The 21,048-nt window shown below is 39.6% G+C and overlaps 1 protein-coding gene across 6 annotated transcripts in view; it reads right to left on the bottom strand.

Moving 5' to 3' along the window:
• LOC124168443 (leucine-rich repeat and immunoglobulin-like domain containing-NOGO receptor-interacting protein 4) overlaps positions 1-21,048 on the bottom strand; it is a 939,647-nt gene that overhangs the window by 132,229 nt on the left and 786,370 nt on the right. For all 6 annotated transcript variants that reach the window (XM_046546685.1, XM_046546684.1, XM_046546683.1 and 3 more), the window contains one exon: positions 20,159-20,204. The gene's annotated coding sequence lies outside the window, so the exon portion shown is untranslated. The remainder of the gene's footprint in view (positions 1-20,158; positions 20,205-21,048) is intronic.

Genomic DNA, 21,048 nt, shown 5'->3' with positions numbered 1-21,048 from the left:
CCGCAACAATTATATACGTACGAGATCGTCACGTTAAACCACGAGGTCTTTTATAGTTTGTACGGTATTATTTGCGCTACACACCAACAAAAAATTAGTAAGAATTCCTTCTTTTTCATCTTCAAAATTTAACACTAAGTTGGACAGGAGATTCGGTATTATAACAATAACTTTTACAATTCACTATGACCAAAGAAAAAACTTGCGCAATCCGGATTTCAAAGCTTTATCATCATCACCAGGTGCTACATTTCAAATGAAGTAATTTGAAATGTAGTACCTTATGATAATTCTCCAGAGTTGAAATCCGGATTGAGCAAGTTTTTTTCTTTGATCACAGTGGATTGTTAAAGTTACTGTTATAATAAATGGAATTCGAAAAAGTGAGCAATATTTCCATTTTATTCGTAGAAGATTTACATTTTATGCACGATGCTTATTTCGGATCTGAACATTGAAATGAATACATCCAATTTAAAATGGTACCTACCACGTAATGGATTTAGCACAATGGATGGACACAAAGGATGGACAATAGAGTCGATTTCCGGTATTTCTAATACAAAATTCTAATCAAGTCTAGCAAAGATAAAAGTATAGAAATCCGTTTTTCCTCCTAATGATAACAGACTATAATAAATGCATGGCGGAGCTTCTTACGCGCATTCACTTTGTATTGTAAACGGCTGGTGTTCAAACAACCCCTGCCACACGCCCATTGAGGCGGCTTGCGGGTTAGTATGTAAGCGCAGACGCTGAAGCATGGCGTCCTCCACTGCACCCTCCAGGCGGTGACGTCACGCCTCACAAGAGAGACCGCTTGCTCCAGCGGTCACCTTATCCCCTTTGTCGGTTGCCTGATTTCCATTTTCATTGTCAAAACAATTGAAGGCGGGGGAGCGCCATTCAGTCCCTTTCCCGGCCCTTCGCCATCCCGCTCCCCACAGCCACCCCTGGCGTCCCTTTAAGGGGCGGGCAGAACACCATCCCCTACTTCTCGCAAGCAACAACATCCATCCACACCTATCTGGCCCGTCTCCAACTCCCTCCGTCGGAAGTTAGTTACTTGGCCCGACGGCAGAGGGGGTGGGGAAATGTCGGCGCCCGTATGACGTCACCCTCTCCATTTCCCGGCATCTCCTGCCCCTCCTTAATCTACTCCGCCCATTCCATTTGGCTCCGGGTGAAGGAGGAGAGGCAATGGAATGGAGGCAGGCGGAGGAAGGGATCTCCTGGCATGAGCCACAGAGCCATCGTCCGTGAAATACCACTCTCCCAAATCGTGTACGACACGGTCGCATTTTTGAAGCAATTATGGTACAGTTAATATGATAAGTACGGTTCCACGAGTTACGGAAGGGCCTCAGAATATCAGTTTGCGGTTGAGAACAGGCATCCGATCGATGGGTATTAAAGAATAATAAAATTTATTAGGAATTTTGAAATTAGCTCTAATTTTCTGGAGGACTCCCTGAATCTACATCTACACACTACCCCGAAAGCCGTCGCAATAGGAGTAATGCGTGGGGTGTTAGGCAACTATTCCGTAAGCAAAAAAAGAACAGGATACGTGCACAGTAATTTCCGCCTAGTATTTCATAAAGCCTTTTATTGTTTGGGGGAAATATGAATTGCCATACCTATCTGTATGGTAAAATATTACTCTTACTTCATGAAATTGTATAATATGGTACTTAGAGGAGGCGAACTTGCCTAGACAGGAGTTCCATCAAATTTTTATCAATGAAATTTTACTTAGTAACAACTTATGACCGAATAACACATTCTTAAGATGTTAACAAGTTAAGTTTCATAAACTCATTTTTTTCCTTTTATTTCTTATTAATTTTTAATTATTATTAATTTTTTCCTAAATTTTCCCAACACGCACTAATACATTCTTAACCAAATATACAAATTAAATTATCATTTTTTTTATATTATTCTTGTATTTTATAATTCACTTCTTCGTTAAGATAAGGTAACTACAGTCTAATTGAAAGATGAATTTCAGTCGTCAAAATTAAGGAACCTTTCAGCTCTCCCCGAATTCCAAAATAATTTAACCTTCTCCGAGAGGATAAAAGCACCTGCGCTCACGGCTTTGAAAGGTTTTTCCGGGCCTTTGACATCGGAAAAAAACACACGGAACTTGTATTATGGTAATGCAACCAAGTTACGGGTGACGTGAGCACTTTTCTGTGCATTAATAGTTTCGAAAGAACGCGTAACTGCGCTCAATACGGCACGTGGTGTGTTTGGCGTGTATTATTTATCGTGCGAGCGACGGTCCCTTTGAAGATAATGCGAAAAAAATCGACGCACCATATGGAAATGTGCAAAGAGAAATATGAAAGCTGCTTCACATACAGTTCCGTGAACGCGACATATGCGATGGAGGTCTGTACATGAATTGTGCAGTTGGAGAGAGAGAAAAAAATAACTAAAATATATTATTAAGTGTACGCTGCGAAAAAAATATACCTAGACAGGAGTTCCACTCACGTTTCGCAAGTGTCAGTTGCGAGTTATTGGATCAATTAGTATTCGCGTCTTGCGCCTTGTAGCACGCTTCTTTTTTCTCGCTACACGCGGACACCAAAGTGCTGGTTTTTTGAACGACAGCCACAAATTTTTACGAACAATTCCCGTTATTCCGGCGGAACGTGCACAAAAATTGAAGGCTCAAACTATTCCGGGCGGCACATGCACGGTGGAATTAATTTTTTTCGAACGACTATAACGCCCGAAAACGACCATGCGGTGGAAACGCCCCCAGCGCACTCCTCGCAAGGAACGGCCGCACGAGGAACTATTTTTCTCGATGATGGAGCGTTCCACAGAATTAGGTACAAGACCTACACAAATTAAAATAACCAAATTGCCAACATAACTAAAAATTTTCCTTCCAGTATGAATGTAAAATACAGAACTTAACTAAATTTCGATATTATTCGACAATAGTTCACTGCAATTTGATTTAATAAATTAATTCATTTCCGAATGACTTTTAAGCTACTTATATGTCAGCGCAATGATAATTTATTTTCCTATTTTTTGTTTAAGATGTAAATTCTCAATACATTCAACCCATTACAAGTCTTAATGATGATCAATACTGTGGTAACCAGTTTTTACAAAAGAAGTTACATTAATCTAAAAAATTAAGATATAAAACGGCCACTTTATTCAGACAGCACAATACGAATATACAGCGTAATATTCACGATTATTAAAAAATAGGATCGTCAAGTCTTCCTCTAATTGTGCCGCCGTGCATTTGAAAGGGTTTACAAAAGTCGCTACCCGCGTCGCTGACGGACAGAGTGATCCGAGTTTCACGGGGATATTAGGCATGATTCGCAATTTTAACCGAAATTCATCCACACGGTGGTATGATCTATAAAATTCATAAAAGCTCAAAGCTATTCCTCAAAATTACAAACACTGTACCGCAAAATATTGTAACAAATTGGATGGCACTGCACTTATCACCGTGCCGCCAATATTTTTGAAAACCTATTCAAATGCTACCGAAGTAGAAATAGAAATCAACCTTCTATGCGATGGAATTGAGTCTCCTCTATGCAGCCTTCTTGATTATGATTTTGATGTGAATTTCGCCTGGCGGCCATCTTGAAAATAAGTCAAATGTGCCCCGAATTTGAAATCACTCAAACGTCATTATCATAGCTTAGCTAAATATTCTCTGCGCCCTTGCCTTACTTGCTGTCCATCCTACATGGTAACGCGAGGGAGAAAGGACTTCCAGGAAGCCACAACTGGTTGAGAGTCTCAAAGCTGCGCCAAAACCTCGCATGGCGGTGACGTAAAATATTTCAACCCTTCCGCGTTAACGAAAGTGAAATTTACATGATTTGCCAATGCATAAAGAAATTCTCATAAAAATCATGTCACTGATGAAGAGAGACAAAATGAACAAGGTAATAATGTGTACCAGGAAATGGTTCTACGGCTGTAGGAAATGGTTCTGAAAGGAAAACCTTTGCAGACACGGATATCGAAGAAGGAAAGTCTCACTGAACTAAAGGAAGGGCAGACTTAGGTCATTTCTCTATCGGGCGATGTTTAAGACTTCGAACACACCTTCACTTGAATCATTTCTTCGTCATTGTATTCTACCGACCATTTTCCGGTCCTTGAAATATCAAAACTCAGACTTTCCCGATGATGTCGAAACATTTAGCACTGTAAACTATTTTCTGTCGCAATTTCAACACAAACGGGAAATAAATGAGATGCCGCTAACCCTTTAGCCTTAGTCTCCGAGATGCTAAGGTCAGAACATCCGAATTTTGATTGCTATCTGTCTGAAATTAGTAGGACCATTTTTCATGAGATAAAATGGAGATAAAATGAAAATTTTCTAAAACGACGTCATTGGCGCTGCTTATATTTGGTTATTACCGAAAATATCTGCATAAAAATTGTCATAGATATCAAGTGACCGCGACTGATGTCTCATGACTGTTTCTACACCATCTTATGCAATAAATTACCACGTTGTTCAAACAAACACGTCGATATTTATATTTACAATTTTTCTGGCTATTATTTCCCTAAGGATAGCATAACTCATTGATAAAAGAGAAGTAGCTGATAAAATAAGCCGTGAGAATATGTATAATTATTTAAGTTTCTTTAATAATTCCATAAGAATACTACAAGAAGGTAAAATTTTTTTTATTGTTTTCTGATAGTAAATAACTATAATTTCGTCTTAAATGATTATAACGTTTTCCATATTGCATATATAATTGAAGAGACATCGAATTGACACATAAAATGTGGGGCGCGACAAGAATTAAATGCTAAAATATATTGAAACGTGCCACAAGAATACCATTTGAATTCGTTCAGATACACCCGATACTTGACGGAAATAACGGCTCATAACAGAGTTAATAAGAACGAACCACGTGAGACGCAAGCACGAGGTCGAGGAGTAAGGGGAGAAGCGGTGAGCCGCACGGCAATAGTCAGTGACGTCACTAACTTATCTAAAAAATGTGTAAACCCGTAGATTTTTCACCGCGAATAGCTCCTTAAGTAATCGTGGGATAGAAAAACGGAAAAATTTGGATTTATTTATTTTTTTTACTCTATTAAAATCAATTACGAAAGAATGTAGGTGAAGGAGCCCATTCCGGAATTGCCGAGGCGAGAATGGTAAGGTAGCCGATTGAGATGGGCTTGGCACTCCGCTACCCGCGAGTCGCACAAAAGAACCGCTCTGCCTCATTGCGCTCGAGATCGTCGCTGACCTCACCTCGCTCACATTATCGCCCGACTCGACGCTACGAAAAAAAAAGCAAAACAAAACACGGCAGCCCACACTCCCGCGAATTTCTTCCGCGCGCTCAAGGATGAAGGCGACAACATCAACATTTTGCGCGGCAAGTCTTCAGCTCATGAGGTTCCCACCGAGTAGAAAGGAGAGTATATTCGCGTGACTTAAGGTGGGTTTTTTTTCCAGATTCATTACAACAGCAAAAATAACATTTTGGTTGCGATAAATCTAGTAAATTTCGCCACTTTCACACACAGTCACCAAGTAACATTTTTGACACTCAGTTTTTACTTCTGAATGAGCATATTAACAGTGAACGTTTCGAAAGAACACGCAGGCGAATCTTGTCCTGCACTACCGACTGCAATCTCCAAAGATCCATGCTTTTGCTTGTAAAAAAATAGAAAAATTCTGAAATATCCTCATCCTACCAAGTAAATAATTGCCAACACGTATAAAAAGTCATCAATTGTCATCAATCCTATGACTGGTGTGAAGAAGCTCTCCACTCAATTTTCTCATCGGCCAATCTATTAACACCCACTTAATTATTCTGCTATATATCCTTAAAAGAGGGGGAAATGATTATCAAATCAGTGAGATTCGCGGATGACCAGGCGTTGATTAGCCAGTTGGCGAGGGGACTTCAGGGTTTAGTTGATGCGTTATTCAAGCGTTGCGAGGAGTATGGGATGAGGATTAGTCAAAAAATGATCAGGATTAATGCGGTTTCGTAAAACATCACGGACCAGGAATGTGAGATTTAAGATAAAGGTGGGTGGTGAAAAACTTGAGAAGGTTGAGCAGTTAAACTATTAAGGCAGCACGTTATAGGAAAACAGATACAGTATTAAGGGCATCAGGAAGAGAATTACATTAGCAATTACATTGCCTTCATGAACAGGAAGGAGCTCATGAGAGGTTCGGTACGTAAGAATTTAAATAAAAGGTTGGTGAAGAGTTTGATCTGGAGTGTAGCGCTTTACGGTACGGAAACGTGGACACTTAGGAAAGAGGACGAGAGAAACTTGGAGGCATTCGAGATTTAGGTGTGGAGAAGAATGAAGAAGGTGAAGTGGACAGAAAGGAGGAGGAACGATGAAGTGCTGGACATGGTGGGTGAGGAGAGGCAGCTTTTAGATCAGATACGAAGGATACAGAAGGTATGGATGGAGCGAGTACTTAGCGGGAAGAGGATGTTGAAAACAGTTTTAGAGGGTAGAATGCTAGGTAAACGAGGGAGAGGAAAGAAAACAATAGGATTTTTTTAATATTATGAAAGGCCTTTCTGTGAATTGCAGAGGGAAGCACATGAAGGAAGGCTTCTTAAGTACTCCATGGAAACCAACCTTAATCGGTAGAATACTTTAATAATGATATATTTCATCACCTGTTCCATGTATCTCATTGGCGAACTACCTCTGCAGTACTTCCCTACCACCTATCTTCTAAGGATAGTCTTCTTTAGACCACCGTGTCTCATGACGTGGCCAATAAAATAGACCTGCCATCTTACCAAAGTTTTGAAAAGACTTCTCTCCCACTGTTCTAAGAACTTCTGCGTTATTCCTCCAAGGTTCCTTTCAAATGAGATTTCCTTTAACCAACCATATATTTTTTAAATTAACTTTCCACGAGTACTTATTTCGGTGAAGTGTGATTATCTCTGAAATGAGAACTCGGTACACTGAACTATAGATGCTTAATTGAGGTTCTTATGAGAAGCACATATTAATCAAGGTTTAATTTTATGAAAGTTTAATTGAATAAACGGTTTCGACGTGAGGTTGAGAGATATTTGTTATATTCCAGCGAAATGAAGACGATATTTCCCCGTGAAAACTTAGCGTTTCCACAGAAACTTTTTAAATGCCACATTAAAATAAAGCCCAGAATTTAATTGAGGGCAATTGGATGTGTTTTCCGTGAAATGGAGACACTTACCATGAGTGGAAGAAAGATGATTGCATTTTGTGCATAAAAATGAACAGCGCCTGGTAACATTGGGACCTAGAACACAGCCGCCACCCACATAAATATAGTAATATACTTAATAGGCGGCAGCCATTGCAAGTTCAACCATTAGGGAAGAATAAATTATTGGTAACCCGACGGAAACACACCCCTCAGCAGCTGCATCATCCCATATAATGATATAATTACCCACGGTACCCATTTTAAATACCACGAAAGGCAGTTTAAGTTTCCGGAAGGGTTCTAAAACCCGACCCCCCTGATCACCTATCTACCTCAGCATACCACGGAAGGCAGTAAACAACTAGGACCACAACCCTTTCAACCACGGGAGCGACCAATAAAGCTATTTTCGTCACATAATTTCGGGAGGGCGGACTGATTTATAACCGCGGGGACCGCCTGCATACATCTACATAACAAAAATAACGGTGCATTCCCTGATCAGGCGGCGGCACTTTACAGGGGGAGCAGCTTACATAGCCAAGCGACAGGTTCATGGGGAGGAGCTAAGGGGACATTCCTTCCAGTGGCGTGGTCACACGTTTTCCGAAGATGACAAGGAGAAAAGATGTTAAAAAAGGACAGTCTACACAGTGTGTCCTTATCCCCGAGGGTAAGGCGTTCTCCCGAGCACTCCATGAAAATAGAATGAACCCCAACACACAAGAGTGCAAGGCGCACAAGACACACGAGGAGAGGAATACCAATGGTATCCCTCATGAGGTGAGTCACACATTTCACGCATATCTTTAGAATTCCCTCCCACTTTCAAGGCGGTTTCGTGTCTCGTTACATTCGTTGCCAAGAGGGTCTAGTAATGCAATTGTTTACGGCTCTTGAGGGGTTTGTTACATTGTTTAAATGTTTGTCAAGTATTCAGTCCGCAATGGAACGGCCTAAGAGCTATTGACGGGTCAAATACGTTCGTTTCAGTGATTTCAATCGCCGTTCACCATTCACTACACTGAGTCATTCGCGAATTGTCTGTTGCCGGTCACACTTGATTTGTACACCATTTTTATCTTCGCACACATGTATATTTGATTAACATGATTGGAAAAATATACTTACTCAACTCTGTATCTATAACTACGAAAATTGGATAAAGATTAAAACATAACGTATATTTTGTTAATTATGCGTCACGATTTGTATTTATGAAACAAGAGTTACCATTTCTTATCACATTTATGGCGCCTATTAATGACCAGAATAAGTCAATTATAGTGATACGAGAAAATGAGTGATAAATAATAGACTAGAAATAAATGAAGTGCCTCCAATATATTTTCTGGATAGACCTACAACATTTGTCGCCGAATACTGTAATAGGAAGGACTACGTTTGTCCAAGGATTTGCTTAATGGAGAATTTCATCCTTGAGCCACCGTTGATGGGTGGAAAAAAGTGATCCCTCCAACCATCATTTTCAAAATCACACGGTCATTCCGCCGTCCATTTTTCTATAACTTCTTCTGCCGCTTTTCGTATTCGCAGCCAGACGGAATAATGCCTCTCAGCAGCTCCAACATTCCATATTATGATATAATAGGGAAGTTTCCTTCATCAAAGAAAACGAAACGCATTGATTGCGATTCGTTACCCACCATTAGTGTATTCATATTATACAAATTATTTGGTTTTAGAAATACCGGTTTAGACGAATGTTAATGGTCAATTTTAACCTCATTTGAAAAAGGATAGATTGGCGCCCATGCGATTCCAATCCACGTGACGTCAAAGGGACCTAGTTTCTACACGAGAGGATAGGAGTTTTACATCGTCTGAGATTACCAATGCATGGATGAGTCACAGAGCTCAGGGAAACATCTCTTAATAATCACTTATTGAAATTGTCTAAGGTCGAAAGTTTCCTTCTTTTTCTTGGTCGAAAGACGGTATCGGTGATTGCTTCAGCGATGTGCCTAGCAAGGGCGTATCCAGGATGAAACAAAATGGGGGCAGGCCGAGGTCGTTCGGGTGTTATGGAAACCAAATTTAAAAAAATATATAACAGCGCTTTTTTAGATTTTATAATTATTTGCTCGGGAAAAAATATTTTTATTTTAATTACATTTTTAATACTAATATAAATTTTCTTGGATTTAAAAAAAAAATTGAAAACTTTCTTTGAACCAAATTTAATTTTGCTTCTAGGGGGAGGGGTAAGCGGCCCCCTCCTGCCCCCCGCTGGGGACGCTCATGGGGCCTTCCGATAAGGTGGAGTGGGACTTCGTATCCTCGGAGACATCCCTGAAAATGATGGCGTTACACGATCATTTTTCTGCAATCACTGCAGATATCGCACCAAAGGAACGCAAAAAAATAGTCGTGTGATTCAGGCTCGAGTGAAGACGGTACGAAAAAAATTATAAAACAAAAAAATTATAAAAGAACAGCACGCCAGGTGACCGACGCAGTTGACCCTATGCATTGTTAGCGGCGCACTTGGGTCGACGGCCGCTCACACATGGCGCCCGCGTCGCCACCTTTCAAAAATTCTCTCGAACGACCGAAGAGGGGAAAAGTTGAGCCAAGTCCTTCCCATTTGATGGCTTTGGTCGCAAAGACTTGGAGCACTTCCTCACGTGCGCCGTGAAAATGCCGGCTATTTATGCACCCACACGCGGACGAAGCGAGGGCCGCAGCAACGTGGCGGTAAATCACGCGAAATGTGCATACCTAAACCCTTCACGGAGCCCTCTGCACGTTATGCACATATTACCACGGAAAGAGCGGAGAACAATGATGAAAAGTTCCTTCGCGCCAGCTTGATATTTATTACGACGACAGCAAAGGATAGAGATTTGCACGCGCCACGAAATTCTAAAGGTTTTAAAAAAGGAAGATCAAAGAGAGAAATTCTAAAACAAAAGAACGTACGCCAGGTGACCGACGCATGGTTAGCGGCGTAATTCGGTCGACGGCCGCTCATACAAGGATGGCGCCCGCCGCGCAAGTTAACAATAGGGTGGTTTCCTATCATTTTTTTACTGCCTAAATTGAAAGATTATTACTCCTGGAGTACGCATTTCACGCTTTTAGATTTTTAAATAACGATATCTATTTTTCGTGATAAAATGAAAAGTGAAAATTTTCAAGCGCGCGAAAACGCGACGGCTAAGTATGAATGCTGGGAAAACCCCGCGTGACGTCATTCTGGTTCCCGCTGTCGCCGTGTGAGGTAACCTTGAGGCGAGGGTATGTGCTTCGCTTCGATGCAGGCTGCCGGCAGGTAACAGAGTCCCCTGCTAGCGGGTAGAGCTTGGCTTAAATAAGGATTATTAATACCTTATCAAACGAAAGAAACTTTCCGACCATAGGCAGTTTTAATAGGTGATTATTAAGAAATGTTTCCTTGAGCTCTGCGCCTCATGCATGCATTGGTAATCTCAGACGATGTAAAACTACTATCCACTCTTTTAGAAACTAGGTCCCTGTGACGTCACGTGGAGTGGCATCGCATGGGCGCCAATCTGCCCTTTTTAAAATGCGGTTAAAATTGATCATTGCCATTCGTCTAAACTGGGATTTGTGAAACCATATAATTTGTATATTATGAATACACTAATGGTGGGTAACAAATCGCAGTCAATGCCTTTCGTTTTCTTTGATGAAGGAAACTACCCTATTTTTTATCGTATGACGACTCCAATGAGAACTCTAGATTGACACGTCATTGTTTATAACAATTTCTAAAGCTTAAACATTTTTAACAATAACGGCAGTAAAGTTTACAACTTTTGAAGCTTTTGGTTCAATAGCAACAATGATGGACTAGTATCGATATTGTCTACGAAATGGTTTAAAAAGGAAGATGAATCAAAACGTGCATTGCTTATAAAAATGAAGAAGTGGCCCCTACTTGATATCTGTGGTGAAACATATTAAAAGACCATCCGTGCATAGATAGGACATCTGATAAAAGGCATATGCGACACTTACATCAGTCAAAATATTCAAAGTAAGTGCAACCAACATTGTTCGAACTATCGCTGCTATATTAGGCGGGTTACGACGTAACCCGGTTACGTATTGCTGGAGTCATAAAAAATAGGGTATTGCTCTTTTTAAAAACAGTAGGCAGAGAGAACACCCCCAGTGAGCATTCAGTCCCCGAAATTTTGTTAGCCAAACCGTGGTTAGGAAGGAGGGGCATAGATTACTATCATTTGTACGCTAGTACATATTTATCTCGAGGTGCATGACTGCCAACAAGTATTACAGCATGTAACACTTCGAGCATTTATAGTTCTTCCTCTGGGCTCGTAATATACCATACTAAATATTATGAAATGGAAGATGATAAAATTTCAGAGAAAAGTCAATGTGAGTGATAATATAACATAATTTAAATAATTTAAAAAATATCTTTAAAAAAATTGAGCGATATCCACGTAAATTAATTGAAATATCCCAGAGTTATTTTGTTGTTGTTGATCTATCACATTGTTACAAATTCATCAAAAATTACAACTGATTTTACATTAATTCTTTATAAAAGTTATTCCGTTATAAAAAATTACATTTTTTGATAAACAGACCATTTATTTAAATAAGCTTACAGTATTATTTTGTGCCGTATCTAGAATTTTAGCATCTTCAAAATATCGTAGATAGCATGTTTGCGAAATATAACGAGATTTGATAGGGCACATATCTAACTCTTAATGTTTGATTGAAATTTAATGTTGAAAAATTCTATTTTTTACAGAGGGGTGTTTGCCCTATTTTACTTTTATCACAGTCTGAGCATAGTATTAAATACAATACAAGGCTTCTTAGAGTTATTGGGGTGTCAGATTTGAGTCCGCAGGCCTACAAATATGTTTACAAATATATTAATAAAAAAGTGAAGAGAAATTAACAATCTATTACTTGTATTAACATAATGGCTACGTGGTACCAAATAACCTCTCCTAAAATTCAATTTTCTCCATAAAAAGCATGCCAACTCATCAAAATGATCATTAAGGGAAGTTATGCTAAACAGAATAGCCGACGTGCGACGATCGAAGCTATTTCAACTGGCTCGCACAATTAACAAACCCATCAACAATTTCATGCTTGGAATAATGAGATGTATTAAGTGTTCATTACCTAAGCTCGCCATATACCATAAATATACAGCGCTATCTCGGTAAAATACTATTGTTAGTGACCCTAACGGTTTCGCCAATTTCAGAATATGCGGCCCGCAGGCATTAGGCGGTTACCGATCCATGCTGAAGGGCAGAATTAAGGCCACTTCATAGAAATATTAGCAATACATATAATTTACGATTAGCTAAATAAAAGCTTTTCAGTTTCGGGGTGTATATAGAAAATAATAAGCGTGGACTGGACGCCATCTACACTTATTCCGCAGAAACATAACATTAAACTAACACAAAATATTGAAACTGAGTCAAATGGTTTTTTTTTCGGCAACGATTTACTTTCGCGGAGTTAACTTCTCTATTCCCTATCACATCTAAGTTATTTTTCAATCAAACGTGTCTTCTACCACGATTTCTGCTTTCAACTAACAAAACAAGGTTGCAAAGCGCGAGAATCAAATGAATACGACAGTGGGCTTACCAAATTTCCACGCAATTTTCCCTTACATTCAAAATCGACAAAACTACACGTTAATTTCACGAGGTTCCTGACTAATTTTCTGTGAAAGACTCCATTGACGTATGGGTAGTACTGAAATCTCACGCTGACCGCTGTGCATGGATAATTTATTGCCGATCATTTCGACAAATGGGCCTTGAGCAATAAAAATTGAGCATCTTCCGGTACAGTACAAATGTTATTTCTCCCAATGTAAAAATGACGAGATAATTTAAGGGAGGTCGAAGTGACAAAAGGTGGTTGGTACTAAAAAACAAAAGAAGGTATTAAAACGAGGACTTTCTTCGCCTTCGCCTCGAACCCGGTCGTTGTGAGAGGAAAGCGTCACGAAAGTGGAAGACATGACAACGTCGTCGCGGCTATCAGCTCCGGGGGATCAACAGAACTGGAATGGGCAGCCAAATAAAACAAATGAAAGCGGAGAATGCGGGAGGGAAACGTCTTGGCCCGCATCCGAGATAAGAGGCAAACATGAGAGTGGACGGGCAGCGAGCGATGCACATATCTGATCAACGGACGCCCTCTTTCAAATAAAGATACGACACGAGAGAGATGGAATAAAAATGGGAGAGGCACGATAAGAATGAGTGATGGACCAATCAAACCACGAGACCACCCCAAAATCATTTTCTCTTCCATCTCATCCGTGCCTTTAACTCCATCTTCGCTGACTGTCTCGTCCAAGTCAGTTGTTATAATGACTGTGCAGTTTTCCGGTTCAGCGGATCACTTGGTTTTCTTCAACACCATCAGGCCAGAGGAAGAGTTGTCGGGTTTCCAGCCGGGTCCAAGGGTTTTTCAGCACTGAAGTTTCGAGGACGAAATCGTTCTCCATTCACCCTGAAGACGGTGGCAGACTTCGCCCTCGAAACGTCGCGTCGGTGCTGAAAAACCCTTGGACTCGGCTGGTAACCCGGAAATTCTTCCTCCAGTCTATTCGCCGGGAAAATCTTAGATCCTTCACCATCAGGCCATTTCACCTTCCGAGAAAAACCGGTGCACAGGTTCGAACGGGTGTGCTTACAGGTTTTTTCAGCAATAAGGTTATGAACCGCAGCACCGGTTTTTTTCAAAAAGGTTTTGAGCATCACATTGGAGATAACTTGTATCTACAAAGGTTTCATTTGTGCTGCGATTCCGATTTCTCCATCTCCTGCTAATTGACGCGTCGGTTTCTCAGTGATGACAACAGTTTGTCAGAGTTCTCAGATCTTCGGCCTGAAAGACGCGGGCAGCAGTTCCAGCGAAACTGTTGTTGTCACATAGCAACCGACGCTGCAGCAACAGGAAGATAGGGGAATTGGAATTCCGCACTAGCGGACGAAAATCCTCTCTGTAACGGAAATACTTCTAGTACCTGATGATGACTGCAAGCCAGTTGAAACACGTGTTGCACCTTCTGTGCCTTCATATTCACGAATCCGCGGAAACCTGCGTAAGAACAGCATCTAAATTGTTCACCACAGTCGATCGAAGGAATTTTTTTTTCCATAAAAGAGGATCGAGATATCTATTTCCTGATGACAAAGGTCATAGACTTCTGTTATGGGAGACCAACGGGTTTGGTCTCGATTTTGTTAGCTGATCGCAATGAAATACAGTTAATGCTGTAAGCCAATGGGAGCTCTAAGAGCTCTTGCTAACATAAAGGAAGGTAAAAGATGTGACTAAGCAAGTTCACATTGTTTCACTTTCGTAACTCTACGGGAGTGATGAATGGACAGTGAATCTGCATCGGAGAATTCAAGAGTGGAGGCTTTAGACGAGTGGGGTCACGGAAGAATGACGAAGATCATAACTTGGATTGACCTAGTAAGTAACGAGGAAGTCCCTGTAAGAGTTGGAGAGAATGCTAGTGACAGCCAAGAACCATGCACGGCCCACGCCACAAGACCGAGGAGTGGCTGAAAAAGCGGAGACGCGCTCGGAATGAGTTCGTGACGTCATCAACTTCACCACGAAAGGGTCGATTTTTCTTCGAAAATCGATCGAAAAGTTAGCGACGAATCAAAACAAAAGAACAATTCTCTTCGTCATTCTAAATCAATGTAAAGTATGGAAAATGAAAGAATAAACATTGTTAGGGTCACTAATATATTTGAAAAAGCGCGACCTGGGTTTCATAATGTAGTAACATCGCCAGATGCATCTATCATGCATGCATATCCTTTTATATCAAAGTCCGGTGCAACAGTAAAGACATCTATATGTCGGGAAAAAGTGCCTTTTCATATACATATTAGTGAAACCAACAAAGTTAATTCTTTCATTTGCCATAGCGAAAAGGTTTCACGCAGTCAACCTTAAAATCAAACCAGCTATACCAAGGTAAATCGATAATGAACAAAAATTGTGAAAGAGGTCATTGACTTTTACACTTTTATCCACTGCGTGGGTTCAACGATTAATTTCAGATATTGAAATTCGACGCCTAATATTATCCTCCAAGTAAAAACTCGAAAGTCACTCCGCTAAACAAATAAACAGAAAGATCTTATCTCCTCTCTTGTTTCTTGGCAAACACACATTTCATTCGCCTGGCTCCTTCACTCGGCATTTCTACCCACACATAAACTCTCTTTCCCTGGCACACATGAGCAGAAACCACTTCCACTGCTCCCCCTCCTCCGCCCCTAAAAAACAGGCCTCCATACGCACCCCCTATTCGCCTCATTCATACACCATACCCGACTCCCCCTCCCCCCCCCCCCGCTCCCTCCCCCAACACTCAACGCAAGCCACAGGGCGAATACGTTTCAGAGCAAACGTGCGATGCAGCGTTGCCGCTCAGTCCACAGCAGCTGCCAACGACGACAGCCAATAATCACAATAAATAAAACAAGGGATGAGAAGAATTTCATCGCAAACATTACTGTAAACAATTCGGCCAATACCAGAAGTTTGCGTTGTTTACAACAAATCCATCAATTTTATTGGCATAAACAATTTGTTTTCTGCAAAATGTTAATACTAGATCTGGTCTCCTGGTATCAAAATTTCAAGTAATTGGAACGAAAATTACAGAAATATCAAACGCTCAAAGTTCGACAGCTTGAAAAATTATTAATTATTAAATAGGGTAGTTTCCTTCATCAAAGAAAACGAAAGGCATTGATTGCGAGTCGTTACCCACCATTAGTGTATTCATAATATACAAATTATTTGGTTTTAGAAATACCCGGTTTAGACGAATGTTAATGGTAATTTTTAACCTAATTTGAAAAAAGCCAGATTAGCGTCCATGCGATGCCACTCCACTTGACGTCACAGGGACCTAGTTTCTATACGAGTAGATAGGAGTTATACATCGTCTGTGGTTACCAATGCATGCATGAGGCACAGAGCTGTCTTAATAATACATGTCTTAATAATCACCTATTAAAACTGCCTAAGGTCGGAAAGTTTCCTTCGTTTGATAAGATATTCATAATCATTATTTAAGCCAAGCGCTACCAGCTAGCACGGTACTCTGCTACCTGCTAGCATCCTGCCTCGTATCAGCGCTCAAAGCCTCCCCTCAAGGTCACCTCACTTGCGGCAGCGGGAACCAGAACGACGTCACACGGAGTTTTCCCGGCATTCATACTTGCCTGTCGCGTTTTCGCGCGCTTGAAAATTTTCGCTTTTCATTTAACCGCGAAAAATAATATCGTTATTTAAAAATATAAAAGCGTGAAATGCGTACTTCAGGAGTAATAATCTATCGATTTAGGCAATAAAAAAATAATAGGAAACAACCCTATTGGTAAACAAAAGTCGTCACTCGTGTCGTTGATTGAAGAGCGATCTGAGTTTTAAGCAGACATGAGCTATAATTAGGGCTGTAAACCGAGCTTAAGAGTATTCTTCTCAACGGATGTGAGGACTTGACAATGACAATAGCAGAGAAATCACGAGTAGAGGCCGTCGAAATGAGGTGCTACAGAAGAGAGATGAGGATTAAATGGATCGACCGAGTTAATAATGGGGAAGTCCTTAGAAGAGTAAGAGAGAAGATAAGCCTCATGTAAACCTTTACAAGAATACGAAGCAATATAATCGGCCGAGCAACCTTATAGGCACTATCTCTCTCAAAGGGAACCCAAAATAAGCAAGTGTGAATACATTGAGGGATGTGAGAACGAAGGTTTCCGAGGCTGTTTGATTCCAAATTCTTCATTTTTAGATTGCTTCAGTGTCGGTTGTTGCGTAATAAAATATAACAGTTTTGCTGACACTACTACTAGCGTCTTATGGACGAAGATGCTGGCACACTTTTTCGAAGTACTAAGCTGAAAACAATGGTCGTAGTGCCACCAAAGCTGAAAACAATGGTCGTAGTGCCACCGAAGCTGTTGCCTTTTTTTATACAACAACCGACGAGATAGCAATGGAGAAATGGAGAATTTGGAACTGCAACACAGCAGAAACATTCTCTCTCACACTTTAAGGTGTTGCTTGTTTCAATGCACAAAAAATGAACGAATTAATGATGAATGCAGCACTAAAACCGCAATACCCGTGGTTTTTATGCATCTATAAGGCTAAAATTTCAGAACATTTGAAAAAATTTGAAACAAAGAAAGATAAATTATTTGCTTTGAAATTTTGAAAGGGAAAGTTAAAGACTTTGCCCTTTCGGATGAAATATTTCTTTCCGCGGGAAAAGTCAATTGCTTTGTTTGAAAATGAGACAGGTGAAGAGATCAACCTTCTTGAATCTTTAAATGTCAAGCACGCTCCCTCATTAATATCATTTGTTATATCACAAGCAATCCTATCTAAATAATTAAAAAAAAACTTCAAATTTCACAACGATGATTCTTATTGGTCCACAAAATTAAAAAAGAGGCAGGAAAAGTGACAACCACCGTTGGGAGTCAGTCAAGGCAGAGGAAAGTTTCGCAATGGCATTGTTTCAAAAAAGTGGGTAACAGGATTATTTTATAATGATAACATTCATCTTGAAAATATCACGTCAAACGCACTAAATTTTCCATCACCAAGGCTATACTTATACGAGGACTAGTAACTACATCCCGTCGCGAAGAACTGACTAGAATAACCTCCTCCTGACAAGGAAAATCACCGATGGATTTTATTGGTAATGATAATTAGTGTCAGAAAATTAGAAAAAACTGAACGAAGAGAGATAAATGTTAAAAGGGAAAGTTGAAGAGGATGCCCTTTAGGAGTAAAGACTTCATTCCAAGAGGGAACTCAAATAAAAAATTAAATATATTTGGTAATATCTTTAAAAAATATAGCTTCATCAAATATTGCGTTACTGCCAATAAATGATTGTAATATAATAATTAATTCAATAGATTTAACAAATAGAGTTCATATAACAAATAAAATTCATAAACAATAATTCAATTCAGAAACTATAAATTAATGGAGGTAAATTGAATTAAAGACGAATACTAGTGACCTCATCCAGACACGAAGAACTGACTAAAGTAACCTCTTTTGGACAAGACAAGGTACCTGAAACTTAGCTATCTCGGACGATATGATTTTGGCCACTGATTTCGATTACTTGCCCAGATAAGTTAAAATAGTAAATGTCTGTATTTGCCTCATCACAATCTTAAAACGAAACAGTGGCGCAACTATGGGGGGATGAAGGGGATAGATCCCCCCCCCCCCCCAAAGCCTCGGAGAAACAAATAAAATATTTAAAGCTATTTTCTAGTTTTGCCATATAATAACTGCATCTGCTTTAAGTTATATTTTAAGTGACAAAATGATATGAAATTTATTTCCAGGCATACCATTTTTCAAAAACTTTTTCGCCCTCCCAGGCTCCCCATCCTCCCCTCCCCCAAAGCTTATTCCTAGTTACGCCACTTAAACGTAAGACTAAGACGACATCACGTCATGAAGCTAAGTACAGTATATAAATGATCAATAGAAATTGCTGAGGTAGGTTTCACTCTTATGGTGCATGCCTAAAAATCAAATGAATCCAGCCAAAGAAAGAGGCGCCCTACCATTTGGGGTGGTCGATAGTATTCTTGAGATTTCGTCAGCGGTCTGGGCAAGAAGGATGCTTAACACTCTAACTATAGAAATAGGTTACATTAAACGGGATGTTAGGCACAGATTTCGGAAGCTAGGGTCGTGAACCATGCGCAATCACTGAGGCTGATGGTGAGTACTTACACCGCGTCAGGAGATACCACAACAAAATCAAAGCCCCAAACAGGAGAAACAAAGTCATTCGGTTAAATAAAGCATATCGATGGCTAAGTTCTAACAACACGTATCTCAAAAATAGCAACTTTTCAGGAGAGCAAAAATAAACGATTTATTTTTTAAATTATATATAACTTTAATAGAAATTAAAAACCAAAATCACACAAAACTGAAAAAGAAGCATACATTTGCAAACGAAGAGTTGTTTTTTCCTTGAATTTTATTTTTTAGTAACAGAATTAGCACTATTTTCTCAGACCGGCCAAATTTTGAGAACGTGTAGTTAGAACCTAGTCATCGATATCTATCAAGTAGTATGATGCTCAGAATAATAGTAGACGGACATAAACTTGCTTTGTTGGAGGAGTTATACAATCTTGGCTGTACAAGAGAGGAAATTGATGGCTGTTGTAATGTTATATGATGGAAAATCGCATTAAAAATAGGCGTATATGAATATGAAATAGATGATCAAAAGAAATTTACATAAGAGTTAAGGAAAAGACTAGTGAATAGTCCGATTTGGAGTGAAAATGAACCGCAAAAAGGAGGTTTTTCTAGTCATGGAAGGAACTCTAACGTGGAGGAGGGTGAAGAAGATGAAGTGGACGGAGGAGAAACTTCAAGACAAAATATGGAGAAGACAGATGATTTTCAAGGAGCGAGTACTGAGCGGTGGGGGGATGCTAAAAACGCCGTTAAGAAGGAAGAATTGTGGGTAAAATAATATGATTTATAGATACCTACAGTGTATAAGAATTGAAGAGGGAAGATGTACCTTCGTATGAGAACAAACCGAGGTATTCCGTAAAACGCTCGATGTAAACCTAATTCCACCAATATAACATCTTTATTACAATAATCAGGAGTACCATATTAAATTGCCTATGGATTATTCTGAGGATGCGCACATATTGGACACAAACATTCGGGTGGCATCTTTTTCAATGCTGGCTGCACTGGTTTTGCGGCTTGTAAGAAAAAACGAAAGAGCTTCTTTTGACAATTGAGGGTGAATGAACTCATCTCTCTCTATCACATTTAATCATTTTTAGTTCAAGTCAAACTCACCTGATGGCTTTTCGGAGAGTGTTCCAGAAGTTCTGATGGTAGGGATCTGAAATTAAAAGAATGATTTCTGATTTAATATGACGAAAACAACACCTAAGGAAGACATGTGTTAAGCATTCAAGACTAAATATTGCAAATACTTGACTACGTTTTTAATATAGCTAGATATAGAAAAGTATATTTAATTTAATTCATAAAAATCCTCTTATATAAACATTCGTAAGATAAAAACTACTTGAAGTTTACGACAATCAGTGAAAATGCATAGATATATACGTTTATCTTGTCAGCTTCTGAACTGTAATAGTACCAAAATATAATACGATAAAAATTGAAATCAGAGGAAACCACGGGTAATTTCTTCATAGAACACAAACGGAAAAGAAAACATTATATTCCATTCATTGAATGATGACTAATCAGCATTACCAGGCATCACGGCCTGATGATGAAACAGGTGGGAGGGAAGAAGGGCAAGGATCAGCCCCGAATGAATTACGTAAAGGGACTAGCTATTTAGGTTGTAAAAAAGAAGAAATACGTCGTTATGAAAAGGCTGGCGGATAGGAGAGAGGAATGGAGAGTTGCGTCAAACCAATCTTAGGATTGTTGATTTCTTTGATGGCTATAGAAGTACGTGACACGCGAAATACTAATGTTAAGTGAGGACAAAAGAGAATGTTACCGCGATATGAATCAAATGATGCTTTCATAACTAAAAGAAAAAAGTTATTGGACGCAAAGGAGGCAACAAAGAAATAAAAAGTACCAGTATAAATTTGACAAATTGCTTTTAACAACGATATAAAGTGATTTTCTCGAGAATTGTGTAAAAAACCAACAATATTCCGAATATAGTTTTTCCAGGTTGAAATTGGTGGAATTCTAAC

Source organism: Ischnura elegans, chromosome 11 (assembly GCF_921293095.1).
Source record: "Ischnura elegans chromosome 11, ioIscEleg1.1, whole genome shotgun sequence".
NCBI lineage: Eukaryota > Metazoa > Arthropoda > Insecta > Odonata > Coenagrionidae > Ischnura > Ischnura elegans.
The sequence above is the reverse complement of the archived record's forward strand: the minus strand, read 5'-3'. Positions and strand labels throughout refer to the sequence as shown.